Genomic DNA, 22,759 nt, shown 5'->3' with positions numbered 1-22,759 from the left:
CTCAAAGACATTGGGCAAGAGAGTGCTTCTATTGAGCAATTGGGTAATGCCCCTAATGACCTCTTATTCCTGATCATTTGTGGCCAAAAGATGGCAAGATCATCTATGATTATATGAGGATGCGATTTGCAAAAGAAGCTCTACAAAGGAATGGTGGAAAACGTTACCAAGAATGTCTTCGATTTTAATGGTTTTTAAAGACTTTAAAGGTTGATCCAAGAATCTTGGTAGCTCATTGAAATTGTAGGAGTTCCTGCAACTTCGTACCGCTTGATTGATATTTTTCCTGGATTTTCGCACTCTCTGGCTCTTAAAGCAGTGACCAAACGAGGCATTGTATATTTCTAGTACATTGTAGATACTCTTTTTGTTTTGTGCTTTACCTTGTACTTGATATACCTTGAGGACACCTCGACTTTAAAGCCATCAGGGCCGTAGCGACCACCGGCGAAGCCGACGACAATTTACACCGCAGCACGCAAAACGCTTGTCACTTGCAGGCCCCCCCCCCCCCCCCCCCCCCCCCCCCCATCCCCCCACACAGCCCGCCACACGGCCCGAATCAGGGGAGGATGCAAAAGAGAGGCCAACAAATCCATTCAGCGATTTGTGCCAAATGTCGGCCGCTGGCTTTTGTCTTTTGTATGCGCGCAGTGACCTGCAAAAATGGCAGACGCTCATTGTTTGCCCTGGACCACTTGCCCACTCGCCCACACCCCCGCTCTATCTGCCTGTGCCCCTGCTCTCCATTACTGTTTGTTCTGTTTGCACCTGCTGTTGTACGGGTGAGAGATGGGGAGAGAGAGAGCGAATTTAGCGGGCAGCCAAGTGCGTAGCTCTTGCCCCGCCCTCTCTCCCGCACCATCTCTTATCCAGCAAATTCTGCATTTAATTTAATTCATCACACCGCAGTCGGAGTCGCCGTCGCCGTCGCATTCACAGTTACTGCCATTTTGCTTTTCGGAGAAGGGTATAATGCTTTTGCAAAGCAAACGCTCAGATCGGGTGTATTATATATTTAGCTGTCGCCTAAAGGATCATAAAGGTCTTAGTAAAAATCACTTTGAAACATAGCAAGGGTATCAAAGACTTCGGTTCCACATAGCTGGCATTCTTTTTTGTGTGTGCTTTTTTTTGCATGTAATTTCTATTTTCCTTCTTTTCTTTGGCATTTTCTGTCGCGTTTGCCCAAAATGCTGCTGCAGTCTTTTCTTCCGCTGCTGCTGCTGCTGCCGCTGCTATCTCGTTTCTTTGTTCGCAGATGCCCTTGGAAGGGGAGTGGGAGTGTGGGTGCAGGGTGTAGACTGAGGGCAGGATGCAGGCAAATATTGTCTTTGCACAGTCTCAGCTTTGACAGTCTTTATGCCCCGCACCCTCCTGCCAGATTCCCTGCATTTATGCTCACCATTCTTCTTGATTTGTTTGTTGGCTTGTGTATGTGTGTGTGTGTGGAGCTAATATAGGGGTTGGGGGGGAGTGGTATCCAAAGTATTTTTGTCACGAATTCAATAAATGATTTTTAAGCACGTTTTTATTACTTTTGCTTATTGCTGGAAAATGTTTCAGGCCTGGATATGGAATCATTTTCCACCTGCTGCTCCGCCCATGGCTTTCTGGTTTTTTTGCGCTGATACCCAGTATCTAACATTTGTTTGCCTATATTTTGTATTCAATTTAGACAGGACAAGCCCCCCAGTTACACTTTATAGCCATATATCAAGGTTATTCAAATTTTAAAAATGCCTCCTAGTCGTATACTTAATTCAAATTTAACTAAATTCTTTCAGGGTATCTCTATAGTCGGCTACTGGCCATTCGGGCAGCTTAATTCTCCTACTTATTTGCTTGAGAAATGATGGCTTTATTTATGGCTTTGCTTGGGCTCTACGATTGCCCCGAAAAGCGTAAGGAGGGTATTGCGTGTGCATGAGTCATCCGCCAAGACAGGAAGAGACCTTGCAACCCTCCCAAAGAAAAAAAGCAAAGGAACAAATGTTCACTTGATACAAGAAAATGCACTTTGCTAATGAATTAAATTGTCTTCTTGCGACTGCGGTCAAAGTTATGTAAGTTTATGCTACTTCTTCTACAGAGCTCGAGGATATTCTGTATCCAATACAGTTCAAATGGAGCTACCAAAAACCCCTGTAATTCGAAGAGCCCTCCAGCTGGAGTAGGGAACAAGCAGTGCCACTGGGTCCCCTATTCCTAGTCGGATTATACGGTATCCTCCAGTCGGAATACCGGCTTTACTATATAGTTTTAATATCGTGATGTTTTTTCTTTGCCTTGGTGTCGATCTGGAACCGTTTCACTTTCGCAATTTCAATTTGAACAATCGGTGAAATCTTCAGTTCGTATTTTTGTATTTTTTTTTTTGGCACTTTCTTTGCGGAGCTTTAAGAGTTTTAGCGTTTGTTGCAACTGCATACGTTTTGGCTCCATCAATAAATCATTGAGCAGACAACGACGCGGCACGGTTGTTAAAAGCACTCCCCTCCTCCGTCCGCTCTCTGGCGCGCTGTCAGTGGCGGGGCAACCGCAAGTCGGCAGGTCCCTGGGACCCCCCTTCGGAGCATGCCATATACCATATACCCATATTCCCCTTTTTTGTGCGGCTTGTGTGTTATATAGATATAGACGGCACGGCATATCAATATTCCGCATAGACGGATTGTATTTTCAATATTTGCGCAGCGGCAGCAAACAGAAGAATGAAGTAGAAGGAAACGAGGGGTAGACCAGAGCGCGGGAAGAGAGAAGAAAAGGCCGAGAGAGAGAGAGAGGGAACCACACCAGGAGTAAGTCTGCCAAACGATATGTTTTTACTGTTTGCATATTTTTAAATATTACTTAAATATATTTGGAGTGGATTGAATCCCTTTTTCATAGCATGGTATTCCAAAACCATCGGCATTAAACGTCTCGTGTAAGCCCTGTGCAGCGGCAGTAAGTGAGCAGCAGGAAGAGTAGGGAGCCACAGGCAGGAGTCTGAGCAGGAGCAGCAGCGACAGCGGCTTTTGTTGGTTTTGTATTGCAATGATTTAGCAGTTTTTCGTCTGTGTTTACGCTGTGGATAAGGTTTGACGGCGTCGATTGTCGTTCGCTCTATCGCTTGACTCCTTCCCCCCCGCTGCCCCGCTGCCACGCTGCTACCCGGTTGCATAAGAAATCAGCAAATTGTTGTGTTTTAATCGAACACTGCTTGCCCCTCGTTACCCCTGCGCTCCACCTCGCTCCCGCCGGGGCAGACAATAGGCGGCGGTGCGCCAATAATCTAGCTGTCTTTCTCCAGCACACATTTTAAGCCGCAGACTGCATTGAATTCAATGTCTGCATGTGTGTCTGCTGTGTGTGTAAGTGAGTGAGTGATCAATATCCCACAATGCAGTGGCGCTGCTCCGGTCTGCTCTGCTCTCCCCCCCCTCTTCGGTGCCAGCTACTTGTGTAAATAACTGTCAGCCAATTGTTGTTTAATCGCCAGCTTAGCTCTGCCTTCTGACTTCTGCCTGGCCCTCCCCACGGGCAGCCCTCTGCTGTTCCCATCCGCTGGCATTGGGCTAGGGGATAAGTGCGTTGTACTTTAACAATTTGAGCAAAAAATAAAACATAAATACTCGCAAAAGAGCCTGGCTTCAGGGGGCCGCAGCTCTTGATATCCTTGCAGATCTACATACATATTGCCACCCCTCCACACCCACTTTCCTCCTCTGCACGGGTCATTATATGGACGAGTGGCATTGAGAGAGAAGTGGAGCAGTGGCTCCAGATGATGGACGCACAAGTGAAAAAGGGGAGGGCGCCGGCGACGGCAGATCCGATGGCTAATTAGTTGCACATTTTACATTAATTAATTTTCATGGCATATCTGCTTTTTGGCCGAAAGTTTTGTCATAAGAAATTCCACAAGGCATTAGTAGCAGCCGCCGGCGTTGCTGCTGCACTTTCTATGCCCCCTCCCATACACCCACCCCCAGGCACCAGCCCCACAGTGTGGTGGGTGGGTGGCTGTGGGCCGTCTTTGATCCTGGTCTCCCGGCTAATTGGATTTAGTTAGAGCTAATAAAAGCGTTTACAAAAGAATTTCATTTTTACTGCAAATTGGCCTAAAATAATTATTTTGCCAAAGCAGCAACAATGGCCACTTTAGAGCACAACTGATCGACTAAAAGATACCTATTATGTAGATTTTTAGTGAAAAAAATAGTTCTTGAAATTAGGGCAAGCTTTTAAATGATATAAATTATGATTTAGATCGACAATCTATATTATGACAATCGAATTATTAAATAAAATTCCCTTGGTGGATGGCTACTTTAAAGATATCCATCTTTATGGTATGTTATAATAAAAGACATTAAGATAATGATATCCTATCCTTTGGGTATCATTTTACAGGCACTGCTTGGATACTTCGAAGATATGGACTATGGGTGTATCTAAATGTATATATAACCTTCCTCCTTGCCGAATACACCCTTCGGTTTTAAAGGGCTATCGCAACGCAAAACCATCGTCTCAATCCGAGTCCGAGTCCCAGTCCCAAACCCCGGCACCATTCGGCTCTTCTGTAAAGCCTAATGAACCGCCCAAGAGTGTTCGTCGTAATTGCCTTTCGTGGGAGACTGGACAGTCCCTATGACCGCCCAGCCCCAACCCCAGCCCCAAACCCAACCCCAAGCACTCCATTGTCCTACACCCATCGCCCCCTACTACCAACAGACAGCTGTTGTCCGTTCTGGGGGCCTGGCACGTCTTATCGACATATATCGATAAAAGAATTAGCTAAATCGTGACTGCCACTTTGAACATGTCGCTGCCATTAATTATGGGATGATGACATGACGACGTTCTCCACTACGCATCCGTATTCTCATCCACATCCACATCCGCATTCATGTTGTTGATTTTATTAGCTGGCCCACTTTCGATTACGCCCCAATCCAACGCCCGATGCCACTGCTCACCTAATTAAAATCGACTTTTTGTGCAATTAATGCCCCCAAATCAAATTATCAGTTCAGGGCAAAAGTTTCCAGCTCGTGTGGCGCCTCAGCCCCAAAAAGTTCCGTACTGGGGAAGCGGGCAAATCACCATGGCTGTACTTCGTTCTTCATTGGTTAGACAAACAGAACCAGAAGGTGGTTTGGTTTCTTTTTGTCTTAGTTCTTAGAGGAAGAACCAACTTCCATGACAAAAAATATACAAAGAACGAAGTAGTTCCGAGAGAATGGATTGTTCTATTCAAATTGTTGACTTCTGATGATGAAATCAACCGAACAATGTCCCAGATTAGCAATTAAATTTCAAAGACTATGGATTGATGCCTTCTCCTTTCCTTTGGTGTGCCTCATGAGTGGCATGGTTTTCAGAGCCTTGGCAGCGGGAAGCTGGAACAGATTGTACGACTAATTTCCACCAAAAGTAGAGATCGGGAATGTATTCTTTCGGGCGCTGTGGCGCTGGAGAAACAGAAATGCAATCCACATGCTTTTAATCTCCTTACAAATTAATAAAGTGAGTACCAGATATAAAGCTAATAAATTATAACATATATTCCTTATAATTTCCAAGTTTTGTTTCGATTATTGTGAATTGAAATACGACTTACTGGATGATCTCGTGGCGGTATCAGCGGCTGGCTGGTCTGGCGAAGTGGCAAAAATATTATGTGTTGACCGTATTTTTGTTCTTAACAAATTATAATCACATCATATGTATTCCTCTAATAGCTGGAGCTCGCTTTGCGAAACCAGAAATCACAACCCCAATTTTCGCAGGTTTTTTCTCACGTTTATGTGTGGTCTAATAAATTCCATTTCGATTGCCTTCCACTTGACGAGTCAAAGTCAAACCCAAAGTCGGGGCTCACAAATTGACACAAATAAAATGTTGAGTGGCCCTCAGATGTGCCGCCCCTCGGCCCCGGTCGCTCTCCCCCCGTTGGCTGCCTCTGGCCGGCAGTTTATCATGTCCGCCAGGAATAATTCAACTTTGCTTATTTCACACTTCAATTTTGTAGGTAAACAAAGTTTTTTTTCCTTCGTGGACCCCAAAAAAAGAACCTCTAGCAAAGGCCGTAGCATTAAATACCCTTATTCCCGGGGCCGCACCATTAGATACCCTTGGAGATAGACGTCTTTTTTTTTTAAAGATATTTTCCATGAATGCCACATGATCTGAGACTTGTTATAATTTTCTGAATATACAGATTTAAGCCCATCAAAATAAGCAATTTTCTTACCCAATTTGGATGCTGATAGAACATACACTAGAGTTGCTTTCTTTTTGATCTGACCAAAACCGTGGTACAACCCCGAAAGAGTATTCGGAAAGGAAGAATAAATAAAAATACCCCTAGATGGGGGAGGGAGTGGCTGCACCTTCAGTCGTCAAGTGAAAGCAAACAAATAAAAATGATGAGCGGCCATATTCGAGGCAAAAGGGCGTCGGGCTGAGAACCGAGCTGGAAGCTGAACAACAACTGAAATCCAGCTATATCCTTGGGGCATATTTTCCCCGAACCTCTGCCCGTACGCCTCCTGCCCCACAGTCGGAGTCCCTTTGGGCTTTTGTTATTGTAAAAAAGTTTGACTCTTTCCTGGGATCCCCCGATTGTGGGTGTGTGGGTGTGTGGGTTGCTGCCGCCCCGTTTGTGGGCAAATTAAAGCACAAATTGTGGCCAAGTTTTGTGAAAAATACGAACGGCAACTAGCCACCAGGGTAATTCTTTCGACCAAGTCCGGCACATAAGTGCCCCACACCATACAAACCGCACCGCCCACTCGCTCCAACACGCACACACTCGCCTCAAGAGAGTGTCCTTGAGGAGCCCTATAAATATTATTATCATCATCGTTGAGTGCATGCTCATTGTGGGCTCTTCTTGTTGAAGCGTTTTGTTGTCTTTCACCCCACAGCCCATGACCCCCTGACCCATGGCCCTCCCGTACCCGCCCCCAGCCCGTTGCCGCAGCAAACTTTTCCCCGAGACTTTTGACGAGCGACGAACTTTATTGAGGGAAATTATCATTCGCTTGTGGTCCAGTTTGCTTTGATATTTAGTCCTTTCCTGGGATCCATAACTTTGCTCAACTTGCACAACTTTTGGGCGAGTACTCTTTCAGTACTCTGAGGTCGGGGTCTGGCATCTCTAAAGTTCAACGGCGACTCTAGACATGTACTCCTTGATTTATCAGTGTTTCCATTACGCCTCATAAGATTTTTGAGCAATCCTTGTTACTTTAGTGCCTACGGTTTCCCTGATCGTTTTTAGCTGCGCCCTTCACTAAACTCGAAGGACTTATTGCCTGGTTTACAGCACATATCACACTTTTACACTTCATACTAGTATTACAGATTGTTACTCATCGGCGTCCTAAAGTTACGCATACTTTTTCCGTATCCCCTTCTTTATTTCCACCTTTGGAATTTCCTTTGCCTTCCACAAAACATTCTTTATATTTAAGTTGATCTCTTCCTGAGTTTATAAAAATATTCATTAAAGCCCTTCACATTCCCTCTGAAGATGGGATGCTTGCTGATTAATTTGGAGGCAAATGGAGCCAAACCTTCAGGTTTCAGCGGCGCACTGCTTGATCGACATGAAAACGAACCAAGTCTTCAGGCTTAGGCTATGAGCTGCTTGAACCAAACCTTCAGGTTTCAGCAGCGCACTGCTCGATCGACTTGAAACGAACCAAGGCTTCAGGTTTAGGCGATGAGCTGCTTGCATGATAACTTCAAGGCAAAACGAACCAAACGTTCAGGTTTCAGCAGGGAACTGCTTGATGAATTGCTTGTGAAGGATCTAAAGTTTGTTTGTTTGATTTGTAATCCTCCCAAGCAATTATTTGCATGCTTTTTTGTATTTATTCCTTAAATTCCCACTGATTACTTTTTTTTTTTTTTTTAGCTTTTATTTATTGTCATATTTCATATTACAGTAGCACAGCTTCTGCTTAGGTATATAGTGATACATGAGTGACAAGTTCAAGTTTACTTTATCTTATGAGTGTGTAATTTTACCCTGCGCTTTAAGCTTATCCGGGTGCTAGTCTTTTGGTTACTATTATATTAGAGATCTTATCTTTTAGTTTAGGTTATGTTATAGTTAATATCTAGTGGTTTAGTGTTTTCCAGGAAAAAATGGTTAAGTTAAAAACCTGGATAAAGTTTACTTTTGATTTGGTTTAGATCTTATGGGCTAATTTATGTGGTATGCTTATTCTATTCTTATTTTACTGGGTAAAGGAGGGAGGAGTGGAGGGGAGTATTTACAGTATTTACAGTTGGTCGGGGGAGTGGCTTATTGACTGGTATTGAATACCAGACCGTCGGCGTGACTTAGAGATCGATGTCTTCTGTGGTGGAAGATGAGGTTTTCGTCTTCGTCATAGATAATGCCCATTTCCATTAAATGGGTTAAATGATGGGCGGTTAAGAACTCAGTGTGGTAGTTGGCAGGTATTTCCGTTTGTATCGTATTGTCTCTTTCGACCAGCTTCTCCAGTATTTGGAACATGAGTCTGTCTATCCTTGTTGTTTTTGTTAATTTATAAAGTTGCTTGTTCGGTATGTAGTGGCCCGTCAATGCGTCTCTGCTTTGAGTGCCGATAGATTTGCGAAGTATTTTTCTTTCGAACCGGCGCAGCTCTTCCATCTCGATAGTCTTTATGTTCATCCACGCTACATAGCCGTACATAAGAACTGGTTGTATTAGTTTTTTGTAGGCTAGAGCGCAGATTCTGGTGATGTGACTGACGTTCCCTTGATTGGAGGATATTGGTTTGTATATGTGCTGGATCTTGTGGATCATTGCACACGCTTTCCTTCGGGCATTTGCTGTGTGTGTCTTGAAGTTCAGTTTTTCGTCGTAGACAACACCGAGGTACTTGAACTGCTTTTCGTATTTGATTGCCAGTCTATCGTAGATGAACAGACTGGGCTGGAATCTCCTCGCATTCCTGTACAGGTAGCCCAATCGTGGGCCCTTAATGATTGAGCTGGTGCATTTGCTTGCGTTGAGCTTGAGATGCCATTTGGTGAAGTAGTGACATAGTATGTTCAGGTACCCGTTTAGCTCTCTTTCAGCGGTGGCCATTGAACCGGAAGATGCCAGTAGCAGGATATCATCGGCGTAGATTAGTGCTTTAATTTGTGTCGTTGAGCCGGTAGGGACTTGGTAATCGGGCATGTCTGCCAGGTAGATGTTGTAGAGGATGGGTGCCAGCAGTGAACCTTGTGGAACCCCTGCTGGGATCGACCTTATAAGGGACAGATCCGAGTCTTCTGGGCTGCTAACTTGAAATGAGCGGTTTGTTAAATAGTTATGGACTATTTTTGTTATGTCTGGGGTGAAATTGAATTGGGTCATCTTGTAAATGAGTCCGCTGGTCCAGACTGTGTCGAAAGCCTTCTCAAAGTCCAGAGCACAGGCTATTGTAGCACGTTTGTGGGATAAATTCTCAAAGATGAAATCATTTGCTGCGATGAACGCATGGTTGGTTGATGATTTCGCTCTGAAGCCATACTGAGTATCTTTTAACGTGCTATGTGAGTCCATGTGCTTCTGTATTTGTTGCATTATTATTTTCTCCAGCAGCAGACTTATTGCAGATAGTAGAGCAATAGGCCTGTATGCTCGGAGGCTGTGCGGATTTAATCCAGGTCACGCGAGGGCATTAATTTTGTGAAAAGTGGAAGTTATATTTTGGGAGGTGCTAAGGTTTAGGTCTATATCTATTAGAGCTGCTTCCTCGTTGGTCAGGTGTAGATCATGAGCTAGTTGTTCTTTTGGTGGGGTGTTTGGATTGAGTGTTTGGAGTGATTTCTGGCTAATTTTACTTGGGTTAATTTTGCGTAGTTTTTGGTCTATTGTTTTCAGCTCTGCAATTTCTATGTGACAGTTTATTTGTATGTCCAATTCTTTTATAGTGTCTTTGATTTGGTTTCGTTGGTTGGTTGTTAGGGTGGATAGGCGGCGGAAAAGCATGCGTCTAAGTTTTCGTTTTCTTTTGATTAGGTTTAGGCAGTGGGTGTTAAGTCGGGTGAACGGCTTGTTTGGGTTATTCGGGTTTATGGTTATTTTTGGAATTGCCTCATCAGAATCAAGGGCTTTGGCTATTGCATTTGTTAGAGTATGTACGTGGTTATCTATGTCAGCTGTGTTTAAGTTTTGGGTGTTTGGGATGTGTCTTAGGTTCTGTAGAATTATTGTGTTCCAGTGGATCGGGTCTATTTTCTGAAAATTATGTATCGATTTTGGTGGGTTGTAGTTTAGTCGGTTCCGTCCTAGATTTATGTTTATGGTTATTCCAAAGTGGTCTGATGGGAAGTCTTTGATGATTTTGCAGCCGTAGGTAAATGTTGAGTAGTCTATTGGGGTTGAGGATGATGTTAGGAAAAAGTCTATTGAGGAGTCTCCTGTCTGATTGGGACGTGTGGGTTCTTGTGTTGGGTGGAGAATTAGGAATGGTTGGTCTGCCAGCCATCGCTCTAAGCTAATTCCTGACGTGTTGATGTGTTCTGGACGGTACGTGGGTCTATTCCAGGTTGGGTGTTTCGCGTTCAAATCACATCCGATTACGAGTTGCTCATGATCCTCTATTTGAGCTAGCGAGTGCATTAGAATGTCCAAGTCTGATCTTAGTAAAGGATGCTGGGGGCGTAGGTAGAGTGAGATTGCAATTAAACCAGTTCTTAAATTGCGTCTGTTTGTATAGAAAATCTGCACTGCCACAGCCTCGATGTATTGCATTTGGTCGATTTTCACTCGTTCGTAATTGAGTCCATTTCTCACGCAGATGGCTACTGCTGTTCCAGGGCTTCTTGTGGTGTTCTGCGTGGATTCTAAGCTTGCTACATGTTGCCTCACGAATTGGTAGTTGGTTAATCCGGCTGAGTGCGTACTTCTCAGGTTGTGCTCAGCGAGTAGCATTAGATCTGGCCTGTGTTTGTTTAGATGTTCGTTAAGTTCATTTCGCCTACGCCGTTGAATGATGCCATTGACGTTTTGGAACATGATTTTTACTGGCATTTAGTTGAGTGCGATTTGGATCAGGAAGTCCAGAATCAATTGCTGTTTTCCCTTTTTATCCGAGCTGGAGTTTGGGTATTTTTTGATTAGGGATTGCATGATGTCGAAGCAGGTAAGTAAATCTTTTCCAAATGCATCCACAGAGTCCGCGTTGAGTTGTTCAAATGAAAAACCGGCGTTTTCTTCTTCTGTGATGTTTGCCTGTTTCTTTTCTTGGCGTGGTCTCGGGTTTTCCTTCACTTGTGTAGGTGTCGGCTTGCTTTTGGTTGCTGAGGCGTAGCTTCGTCCCTTTTCAATTCGGCTATGTAGCTGGACAGTTGCAGATGCAGTTGCGATGGACTTGTTTGTTTTTTTTTGGGTGTGGTTTCGCCTTTCGGTCATTTTTTTGATGTACTCAATTCGTACTGGGCAGATTTTAGCATTGGCTGTATGATTTCCAGAGCAGTTCACGCATTGGGTTTTTTGCGTTGTATCTTCTTGGTCGTCTATCTTTTTCTTTAAGCTGCATTGCCCTGGAGCATGTGTTTTTGTGCATTTGACACAGCGGAATGCCATTTTGCAGTTGCTGGCAACATGGCAGAACCGTTGGCAATTGTGGCATTGCTTAATTGCGTTTGGGTGCGGCTTGAAACCCTCGATGTTAATTCGGCAGTTGAGGAGTGTTGTCACCTTAAATATTGCGTTTATTTTTTCGGTTTTTTCCACTTGAACCATCCACATCTTTTCCTTGTAGGGCTTCACCGACAGGATGTTTAGCTCAGGCACGGCTTCAACTAGTGCTGTCTTGACCTCATCAGAATCGTACACTTCAAGTGGTAGTTTCCTTAAGATCACTGTGTGTGGCTTAATTTGCTTAGGCGTGAAGCTGTAGTACAACACTTTGTTTTTGTTCAACAACTCTTTGGTTATGTTGAAATCTGTCAAAGTGAAGACCTTTACATGTATCACGTTTTTGTTTAGGATGTTGAGAGTAAATTTCTTTGATGATTCCTTCAGGAGTGTTGTTAGGGCTTTGGCGTTTTGCTGGTACGTTACTATGACCGGTAGACCTTTTTCGTTATTGCCATTTTTGGTGGGTATCACAGTCTTTTTTGGCTTAGGTGGTGCTTTGGATGTGGATGTGGGTAGTTTAGGAAATTCCTTATTTTGTACATCCTCCGATATGGTTTGTTGGGGTTTTGTGTTGGGAATTTGTTTGCTTGCACTAGCTATTTTTGATTTTTTGGGTGTAGTCGGTGCACCTTCACTTTCCTTCACATCCTCATGTTTCGTTTTTTTGGGTTTTGGTGTTGTTTTTGGCGTCGCGTTCACGGTTTCGATATATTTTTTGTATTTAATGTGCTCAGCACGTAGAAAATTGAGTTCTTCCATGATGGAATCCATCTCATCGCGGTCCATTATAACGGTATCTTGTTCCGTTTCGCAATCACTTATTAGATCACTTTCGCAATCACTGTCAGAGGTTGATAATTCGGCTCTGGATCTTTTCAAGTTATCATTATCGGTTTCCATTGCCTCGTCAACGAGCTTAACATTGTCACTGGTTGCCGAGTGTGCTGCCATTTTGTTCGTTTTTTTTTTTTTTTTCACTGTGCAGCCTCTTTTCTCCGGCTTATCACAATATGTAGAGGCACTCTGCTTCTAGCAGTATATTGGTTTTAGTTACAATGTCTGCTCACTATTTAAAAAGTTTAGTTTTTAGTGGTGCAATATATGCGATTTTCTAACTTGATACACTTTGATCACGTCAATTCACTTAGTCCTTGTAGTCCTTCACTTCACTTTGCCACCTTTACCACGACCAGACATGTTAATAGATTCCTTTTCTTTTTCACTGTTCACGATGAATTGCTTGTGAAGGATCTAAAGTTTGTTTGTTTGATTTGTAATCCTCCCAAGCAATTATTTGCATGCTTTTTTGTATTTATTCCTTAAATTCCCACTGATTACTGCAACATATTTTAAATATTATTCCAAAATGGATCTAAGTTCCCTTGAGTTGTTTATCCCCAGCCAAGGCTGCGAGCTCTGCCCTGAAAATCCCTCGGGTTCATTCTCCCAACTATACATATATCACACGCATTCCATTCAAATAATCCAAGGCAAGGGAGCAGCAAAATGTCAAAGACAAAGCCATAGAGAGAGATATATGTATGTATAGAGCGCCAATGAGGGGTAACAACTAACGTGGCAATAAAGTCGGCTACAATAAAACACACATACTTATTAGCACTTTTTATAGGTAGCGAGCAGGCAGTCTGATTTGTAATTCTCAAGGCTCTAAACTTCCGGGGGCAAACGAGCTGAGAGAAAGGTATAGACGGGGCTAAGTAGGCATCCCGCATCCCATATCCCATATCCATATCCGGGGCATGGAGAAGAAGCAGCTGGGCTCATAAAAATACACAGACGACGTTTGGATTTTTAGAGTTGAACATAAAGCGCACAAGAATGGGAAGGTTCGCCTTGGATGAGCTGGAACTGTAAATACCCTTTGGAAAATCCATGTTATAGCGCTTCGACGTGATTGGACGTATTAAAAGTCATGCTGTGGAGTTTTTTTTGGGTGTTACTCGCCCGATTACTAATGCTTCGAACGATTCTGCTAATGAATATACCCGAAAACCCTCCATTCATATGGCATACACAGCCTCATTGCAGGCATTGCTTGCCAGCAGAAGGCAGGAACAGCAGCGTCAGGACATCGAGCCGTACCACCAGCTCCCCCGGGAGGAGTTGGCATAGTTTGGGCCAGGGTCCGGGGCGAGGCGAACTTTTTGTCTAAAGCAGCTCGTAAAAATGCCCAAGTGAATAATAATCATCAGAAGTGGGATTTCTCCGACCTCCCCCCCCCCCTATGACACCTCCTTCCCGCCATCGCCATCGCCGTCGCCATCACCATATGCGGCGGGGTCACATGTGTGAGTGAAGGTCGTGTCCGGGTCCAGAAGTTGCCTGCTTCCTTTATTTTGTTGGGGTGTGGAGGTGGAGGTGGCACAATCTTGTAACATACGAAAAACTAAACGAAATGAAAGGAAACTTTTATTGTCTGTGAGCAGGCGGACAGGCCAAAGAACACAAAGACAGACCCAGACCCAGAACCAGTGGCCGGACGGACGGTGCAAAAGAAATTCCTTTCGAAGTAGGAAATAATTAAGCGTAATTGAGTTAAGTTATTTCCTCTTGCAGTTTTGTTGAGACTATACCCGAGGTCGGGTCCGGTTCGGGAGTCGACGAGTGGGTAAAATTTTGGATGGGTTTTGTCCCGGGTTTATTTCAAGGATTTTCCTGCATTTTGGCGACTCTTCCAACTTCATCTCTCTGTCTGTCCGTCTGTCTGCCGTTCTAAGTGATTTATTTAAGGTGATGAGCAAAGCAACAGCAATGACGACTGCCTCCTATCTGCCTTTCAAAGTGCATTTTTTGAGCTGGTAATGAACTTCGTGCGAAACACTTGGGGAAAATACCCAATATTTATATATTCCAAAGACAAATTTAGAGGTTAATCGAGGGCGAGGCTGGGAGTTCAGTTTCAGTGTGGTTAAGATTTAAGGGCTTCTTGTTATTAGAGATTATAAGCCATAAAGGGGTTATGGCTTGAATCTAAGTTTGCTTTGATTGGCTGCTAATTCGTATTGGTTTGGCTTTCTTTGGAGGTCCAGACTTTGGATGAGTTTCACATCTGCTGGAATTTTTTTTTAATCTCGAGATCCTTTTGTGATTCAATTGATTTGGGGATTAAGTCGTCTGAGTCGTCATTCCATTAATACTTTTTTGTATTTTTCTCAGTGCATTTCTGCCGCAACTAGAGAGGTTCGCGTTTCGTGTGGCAAGTTGAAAATCATTGAAGCGGCTGCTTTGTATCGATTTCAGTTAATGCGATGCCACAATTTTCTGTTTTTCTTCCTTTGTTTTCCTTTATTTTTTGTCCCTTTTTATACCCTACACTTTTTCCAGAGTTTTGCGATATTATGAAACATAATGGGTAGGAATTATGGATCTTAATTATGGATAATTTAGTAAAGTTAATCAATATTTTATCTCTATTCAATATAGTTTATAGCTCAACATTTGTGCAAATTCGTGAGGAAAACGCAAAGATAGTCCCATCGATCTGTGAAAATTCCACCTTAATATGATTGAATAAATCTCAAAAGGTTTCGCTTGATTGATCTCTAAGGGTAATGAATGCTTCGGCCCTGGAATGGAACCACTCCTACTTCTTTTTTTTTTTTTTGTTTTGTGTGTTTCCTCCGATTTTCCTTTGCCCTTCCGTTGGTTGCAGCTGTCAAATTGTGTTTTATGCAATAAGTAGCAAGTATCGAGGGGGGGGCATGGAGCATGGGGCATCGACTGGCTGCTTTCGGAGCTGGGACTGGGCGGCGATCGGACAGGGATGGGTGGTTCCGGGGTAGACCGAGAAAACTTCTTTATTATAGTTGCCCCCCCCCCACGCCCTTTGCGGTTCTGTCGCTATCTATTTCTCTGTCTCTTTCGGGGTTGCATTTTATTTAACTCAAATTGAAAGGGAGTGCCGAGTGGCCCCAGCGCCCGATTGCCGCTTTGTGCAATTTATTGTTTTTATGCGTTTGTCGTGCACTTTTTAAGTAGTTGTCATGGGGTGGGGCGATGTGGGGGGGCGGGGCATTATTAGATTTTGCAACAGAGAAAGTTTTTTCTGTTTCCAAATGGTTCGTGCCCCGCAGGTCTGATTGCCACCCGAAGGACACACACCTCCCAGTACAAATCACATTCGAACCCCCCCCACCCATACACAGACACATACACAGACACAGACACAGTGTTGCAATTGAAATTTGTATAGGTGCTGTGGCAGTGGCACTTTAACGGGAGTTACAACCAATTAAAGTAATTAGCCCTGGTTCGTCGTCTGTCAGCCAGTCCTTTGCAGGTCCACTGGAAACTGGCAACTTGCAACTGGCACTGGCACTGCCCAGAGGTGACAAATACCCTTTCACCCATCACTCTATGGCTCTCCACTCCCTGCGGCTCCCTGTCGCACCCCGCACCCCGCCCCACGCCCCACGCCCCATCGGACATGTGAATGCGCTGTCCGTGTGTTTGTCAAATACGTCAACGCTTGTCGGTTGCTTGCTTCACTGCCGTCACACATTGACAAGTTGGCTTTTGGGGCGCAGCATAAGTCACAAACGCACACACCCACATACACACAGAGAAGTTGAGTGAGAGAGAGCGGTGAAGGAGGTGCGAGACAGACACAAGCAACGCTTGAGTACTGGCCAAACCAATCGGCAGATACTCTGCGGCAGGACCTCGATAATATATGAACCTTCAGGAATCCACAGCAAAATAATCTTTTTTGATCTTTAGGAATTCGAATTCTGGCTGCATTCAGCCAATCAACTGCTGGCTCGTTTGGATAGTACTTAATCGGCAGCAGGAGGGACCAACATCGAAACCTGCAGCCCACACCCAAACTCCAAGAAGCACCCAACTCTCACACCACAAGATCTGGCGCAGGACCAGCACACAGGCGACCCAACTGTAACACCAGACCCACCCCAACCCCCAACCCCCAACCCCCAGCCGCCAGCCCCAATCCTCACAACTGGTTGGAGTTCTGGCTTGTTCAGTCCACTTGGTTCGGTTCTGTTGGGTTTGGTTCGGTTCGTTCGCCTGTCAATTCACTCAATGACTATACAAAGCTCTCCCCATCCTGCCCCCCCCCCCCCCACACTTTGCGTGTGTGTGTGTGTGTGTGTGTGGGGGAGAAAATCTCTTTTAATTGCCAATCGTGTGGAAAAATGAATTTTCCATCGAATTAGTATTCTGTGGCTGAAATTCATTCATGAAGCACTCATTAGGAAATCCTCAACTGATGTTCGTTCGGCTACCCGCTCCCCCCACAGGACTCTCTTGTTGTTTTTTTTTTTGTGTCTGTTTTTGCCCCCCCCTGCCCGCCTCCACACGTTCTCAGTTTCTCGCTTGTTATGAGTTGAGTCAACATATTTTGCAACACTTACGAGCACGAGTATGTGTGTGTCGGCAAAGGGAAGAGGCAGGGGAAAGGGGAGGGTGATTGGTACGGTTGATGGGGCGCGGCTGGGGGGGGTAGGGGAGACAAGGACCCAGCTCAACTACACCACCACCGCCAGCCCATGCCCAGCTAGTACTTGAAATCAAAATCAAGGAAGTGACTATAATTTTGGTGTAGCATGTTGTCGGTACGTGTTCCAATATGTCAGCATCCGGTGATGGGTTTGCCACGTTCCCGTCCCTCTTCCCCCCCCCCCCCCCCCCCCCTCTCTCTCTCTTTCTCTGCCTTGGTGAATTTGGGGCCCGCCTCCACACCAACTCACACCCGCTCACACGTGCACGCTCCGTTGTAGCTGCTGCTGTTCCGCTCCTTCTCCCGCAAGCGATATTTATATAAGGTGAGGTACACCCCCTCAAGTGGCATTTTTGTTGGTTGGATCTGCCATCTGGCCTCTTACCTTACATTGATGTACCTTGACTGCTGCTTCTGTTGCCGGTGCTTTACTGCTGCTCCTCCCTTTTCTCCCACAAACCCCCTTCTCTGTGTGTGCGAGTGTTGAGCACTCTTCACTTATTTTATTGATGTTGTAAATTTCTGGTAATTGAGCTTAATTTTTATACACTTGCCCCACAGACCCACCCTTCCCCACTGCCGTTTGCCATCAGCCATCTTCGTCTTTGTTTTATGTTGATTGCTGCTTGATGGCAGTGAGAGAAAGAGAGACCAAGAATGAGAGAGAGGAAGACACACTCACTGATTGTCGGTTGAGAGATTTTTGAGGTATTCCGTTCGAACATGTCTAGTGGCTGACCAGGAGCAAAAGTCGAGAGCCGCATGACGATTGATGATAGAAGATAGATTATGGAAAGGGGAATTAGTGGAAGAGTGTACCGAGGAACACTCGATGTTCAAAGAAGAGCAGAGTGTCATACGAAGCTCCAAAAAGTGGACAGAGGAACACTCGAACGGAAAAGAGTCGAAAGGAATGTGGGTCACAAAATAAACCTGAGTGGAATTCAGATCAAAGCTAGAGGAGCAAGTAACGTTACATTGCTTTTGTCCTTCTTTAATTGAAATTAAATTAAATAGTTTCTCCTCCCGCGTTTCCCCGCCTAGACCATTCTCATTTACAGTTTCTCGGTTTTTTGGTTTTAGCTTTTGACATTTGCGGCTTTTTCCTATATTATGGGACTGGGAGAAGTGCTCCCTGTCGATGGAAAAACGCAAATAATGTCTATCGAAAACAAATCAATCACAGAAACATCCTGTGTCTCCCTGAAGCAATCGAACATATGGAAATACGCGAATAAACCAACAGAAATACATTATTCTCGGATATAGAAATCCCAGGGCTTCTTCTCAGCTTTTTCTTGAACGCCTTGCGGCTGTTTCCTCTTTGCTGGATCGGATCAGAAACTAATGGGCGACTGGTCACCGAATTATTACCATATGCCTACTACTAGTTACGACTCTACGAAGTTATGGTTACCGATCAAACATCAACCTTAGACAGCCGCTTCGAATGTGTCAGTGTCGTTGTGTTGAGATTGTGTCGTTCAGAATTTCAGTCGTAGGGAAGCATTCACATGCTACGGAGCTAGTGCCAGGGCCTGGGCTAAAGGCGGAGGGTGGAGGGTGGAAGCCAACCCGCCACTTCCACCCGTAAAAGCAATCAGTCGTGTGACTCTGTGCAGACGTGGGTGCATGTCGTCCGGGAGAAGTTCGCAAGGTTCTGAAAGCGGCCAGCCTTTTGAGGAGTTCAGCGTAGGATGTTGGTCAAGCGATGATCAATGGCGAGATGTTTGCTCCTCCGTGGAGCAGCGAAGCCCCAGATCCCCAGGCAGCTGCTTCTTACAGCCGTGAATAGCAGATCGAAGTGGAAGGCACGGCGGACTCAGACTTCAAGATCCACTTCAGCTCACTTCGCACCTTTATGACGAATAGGACACATAAAAGTGGTGAGTGGTGCTGGATCTGGAGGTTTGTGCTGGGGGCGCCTGTCATTACAAGGCAGTTCGAGCGGATCGCTCTTTCCTTGAGAAGTCTCCCTTATTGGAATCGATTTCGCACCTGACCGTCTGAGAGAAGGGCGATCAGAGTGTGGATCGATTGCAGGGTCCCTCAGCCCCGACATTGTGGAGGAGAAGTTACAGCTCGAGCAGGTAAGACGCGTCGAACAGCCCTTTCCGCCGCTTACAACGTCCCTACACCACAGAAGCACGGATGATTCGCTCGAGTTTCTGGTCGATCTGTTGATATTGTGCCTAGTACTACGATGCGACTAAGCCAGTGGGATGTTCTGTACTCTGCACAACTTCACTCGATGAGGTGAGTCCCGAGACCTGAATCCCATATGCTATCTACATCCAAGCTAATCCCTACCTCTTTCCGCAGATCCAAGCAAAGCTCTACAACCATTCTCAAGGGCCCTTGTGGTGCCTTGTGGTGACATACCTCCAGCACTGGTCTCCACACATCTCTGCCAACGTCTCTTTGCGCTGAGATCTGCAGTTCAGCTTTCGCGTCTGCCCGGGGTTCCACGCAAGATTGCTTGAAGACTTTGGAACACTCAAGAGAGAGCTTCCATACCCGGGCACGCCCCTCGCCTACGACTGCTGGGTCTTGTTGAATATCGGAACCAGTTTCGAAGGGATATACAAATAAAATTAAATGCATTTATATACAAAAATCAAAATTGTATAGCTGCCATACATACGTATGCACTTATTTCAGTGGTATTTTATTATATCTTATCTTCTGTTGGGTGTTCCCCTTTCTCTTTTTCACTTTCTTCTCCATATCCTCTGCCTTCTTCCCATCTTAACTCCTTCTCTGCCTCCTTTGCTCTCTTTTCCACCGTCATTGGGTTGGGGAGAGCCGCAGAGCAATTTCAATTAGGAACTTTGGAATTCAGATATGAAATTAAAATGATTCGCACACAGCTGTGCACCTCCGCCGCCGCCACCGCCTCGACCCACATGTGTCACCCCCCATTGAAGGGGCACGACAGTGGGTGGTATTGGTCATTCTGCTGTCTCGCACTGTGGACAAAAGGCAGCCCCAACGAAACTGTCATCGAAAATGACAACAAACCAAACAGGAGAAGTGGGAGGACAGAAACAGAGATAGCGAGAGCGAGGGAGAACAGGAAATTATGCAAAAAAGTATAAGAACTGAAGGGGAAGGGAAGCAGAAAATGTCACCCAAAAAAATATATATTTATATAAAAAAGTAGAAGCAACGGAGTCTGGTTTTGGGGTTTCGAGGAATTTTGTACCCTCGCGAATCGATGGTTCATTGGCTACACACATCCGATATATAGTCGGACTATCTTTCGAAACAAGAGTGTTCCGATAGTACTATACTGTTTAGGGATCCTGTACTGTATACGGCGTAGGGGTCTGTGAAAACCCCGAAGGCTGGAAACAGATAGACGACTCATCTTTTGATGGTGATGGTGGCTTTGTTGCGTTGAGAATATCTGGTCAAAGACAGATCTACTTTCGCGAGGGTATTCAAATATATATTCTTTTATTTTGGTCTATTTTGTGTTGTTGCAACTTTTTTGCGCCCTAGGACGGACGGCTGCCCCGTTCGGTAGCACTCCACCAGCCTCCTCCGTTGACCAACTTTGGCAATTCCATTTCCACAATCATGCGTTGAACTTTGAACTCCCAGCTTGTTCGCATGTGTGTCCGTCCCTACTCGTATTCCCTACTCTGTGTGTGTGCATTTTCGAAAACTGCTTTTCAAAATATGCCAGCAGACAAATGCTGGGAAAAGTTTTCATTCATTCATCGCCCCCTTCCGACCAGATTCCTGTTTTGTCATCGCTTTTCCGTGATAGGGTCTCAGTTGTGGATTGAGCCCCAACAGCCAACCCTTGGCCGCCCACTCCCTCATTCCCTCAATGGCATTTGGCGTTTTTAGTTGCGGCCATTGAATGTTCAAAAATTATTGTAAACTTTTCAGACACACACACACACACACATACGTCCACATCCACACATAAAAGCGGTGGATGGCGAAGAGTGGGTGACCCCGAGGAGGAGGATGAAAAAGAGGAAGCTCTAGTTCTAGTTGGGAAATCAATTAAAAACGCTTGTTGGTTGCACCACAACTTTCCCTCTCGATTGTGTCGACTGTGTCGAACTCCGCACTGGTCAAGGTTTTGCCTCCTAGAAATATCCACTGGCTTCCAGTAGGTGCCTTGAGAGATTGCCGGCAAATCTCTGGGTATTGCCTGCAATTCTGTGGGGAATCGCTAGCACTGGAGCATCTCTTTTTCACTCTGATAGAACACTTTCAGGATAAGCTCATGCTCAAGAAACCACAGATTAACGATCTAGAGAAGTCCCTAAACTTGCAAATAACCATTAAATCTGAAGAAAACTCTGACCTGAGCGTAAAAACCAGTGACATTTAATTTGTATATTTCCTTTCGAAATTGGATCTGAAGCAACAAGAGCCAGCAGTCGTAGGCGAGGGGCGTCCCCGGGTATAGAAGCTCTCTCGCGATGAGTGTTCCCAAGTCTTGAAGCAATCTTGCGTGGAACCCCGGGCAGACGCGAAAGCTGAACTGCAGATCTCAGCGCAAAGAGACGTTGGCAGAGATGTATGGAGACCAGTGCTGGGGGTATGTCACCACAAGGCACCACAAGGGCCCTTGAGAATGGTTGTAGAGCTTTGCTTGGATCTGCGGAAAGAGGTAGGGATTACCTTGGATGTAGATAGCATATGCGGTTCAGGACTCGGGACTCACCTCATCGAGTGAAGTTGTGCAGAGTACAGAACATCCCACTGGTTTAGTCGCATCGTAGTACTAGGCACAATATCAACAGATCGACCAGCGAATCGAGCGAATCATCCGTGCTTCTGTGGTGTAGGGACGTTGTAAGCGGTGGAAAGGGCTGTTCGACGCGTCTTACCTGCTCGAGCTGTAACTTCTCCTCCACAATGTCGGGGCTGAGGGACCCTGCAATCGATCCACACTCTGATCGCCCTTCTCTCAGACGGTCAGGTGCGAAATCGATTCCAATAAGGGAGACTTCTCAAGGAAAGAGCGATCCGCTCGAACTGCCTTGTAATGACAGGCGCCCCCCACACAAGTCTCCAGATTCGGCACCACTCACCACTTTTATGTGTCCTATTCGTCATAAAGGTGCGAAGTGAGCTGAAGTGGATCTTGAAGTCTGAGTCCGCCGTGCCTTCCACTCGATCTGCAATTCACGGCCGTAAGAAGCAGCTGCCTCGGGATCTGGCTTAGCTGCTCCACGGAGGAGCAAACATCTCGCCATTGATCATCGCTTGACCAACATCCTACGCTGAACTCCTCAAAAGGCTGGCCGTTTTCAGAACCTTGCGAACTTCTCCCGGACGACATGCACCCACGTCTGCTCAGAGTCACACGACTGATTGCTTTTACGGGTGGAAGTAGGGGCTTGGCTTCCACCCTCCGCCTTTAGCCCAGGCCCTGGAACTAGCTCCGTAGCATGTGAATGCTTCCCTACGACTGAAATTCTGAACGACACAACTTCAACACAACGACACTGACACATTCGAAGCGGCTGTCTACGTTTGATATTTGATCGGTAACCATAACTTCGTAGAGTCGTAACTAGTAGTAGGCATATGGTAATAATTCGGTGACCAGTCGCCCATTAGTTTCTGATCCGATCCAGCAAAGAGGAAACAGCCGCAAG

General features: G+C 45.4%; 2 long non-coding RNA genes across 5 annotated transcripts; one reads left to right on the top strand and one right to left on the bottom strand.

The window, feature by feature from the left end:
• Positions 1 to 18,602: 18,602 nt before the first annotated feature.
• Positions 18,603 to 19,746, top strand: LOC117184498 (uncharacterized). Of its 3 annotated transcripts, none has more exons than XR_004469895.1 (3): positions 18,603 to 19,219; positions 19,273 to 19,385; positions 19,464 to 19,746. It is a non-coding gene; the product is annotated as an uncharacterized lncRNA (long non-coding RNA). The 3 variants fall into 3 exon arrangements; XR_004469894.1 differs by having other exon boundaries at positions 19,459 to 19,714; XR_004469893.1 differs by having other exon boundaries at positions 18,604 to 19,219; positions 19,452 to 19,714.
• A 1,711-nt stretch (positions 19,747 to 21,457) lies between these two features.
• LOC26533826 (uncharacterized) lies at positions 21,458 to 22,503 on the bottom strand. Of its 2 annotated transcripts, none has more exons than XR_001452883.2 (3): positions 21,986 to 22,503; positions 21,820 to 21,932; positions 21,458 to 21,746 (listed from the first exon to the last, which is right to left on the bottom strand). It is a non-coding gene; the product is annotated as an uncharacterized lncRNA (long non-coding RNA). The 2 variants fall into 2 exon arrangements; XR_004469896.1 differs by having other exon boundaries at positions 21,458 to 21,753; positions 21,986 to 22,501.
• Between the last annotated feature and the right edge of the window lie 256 nt (positions 22,504 to 22,759).

The sequence above is a fragment of the Drosophila pseudoobscura genome, chromosome X (assembly GCF_009870125.1).
Source record: "Drosophila pseudoobscura strain MV-25-SWS-2005 chromosome X, UCI_Dpse_MV25, whole genome shotgun sequence".
Classification (NCBI taxonomy): Eukaryota; Metazoa; Arthropoda; class Insecta; order Diptera; family Drosophilidae; genus Drosophila; species Drosophila pseudoobscura.
The sequence above is the reverse complement of the archived record's forward strand: the minus strand, read 5'-3'. Positions and strand labels throughout refer to the sequence as shown.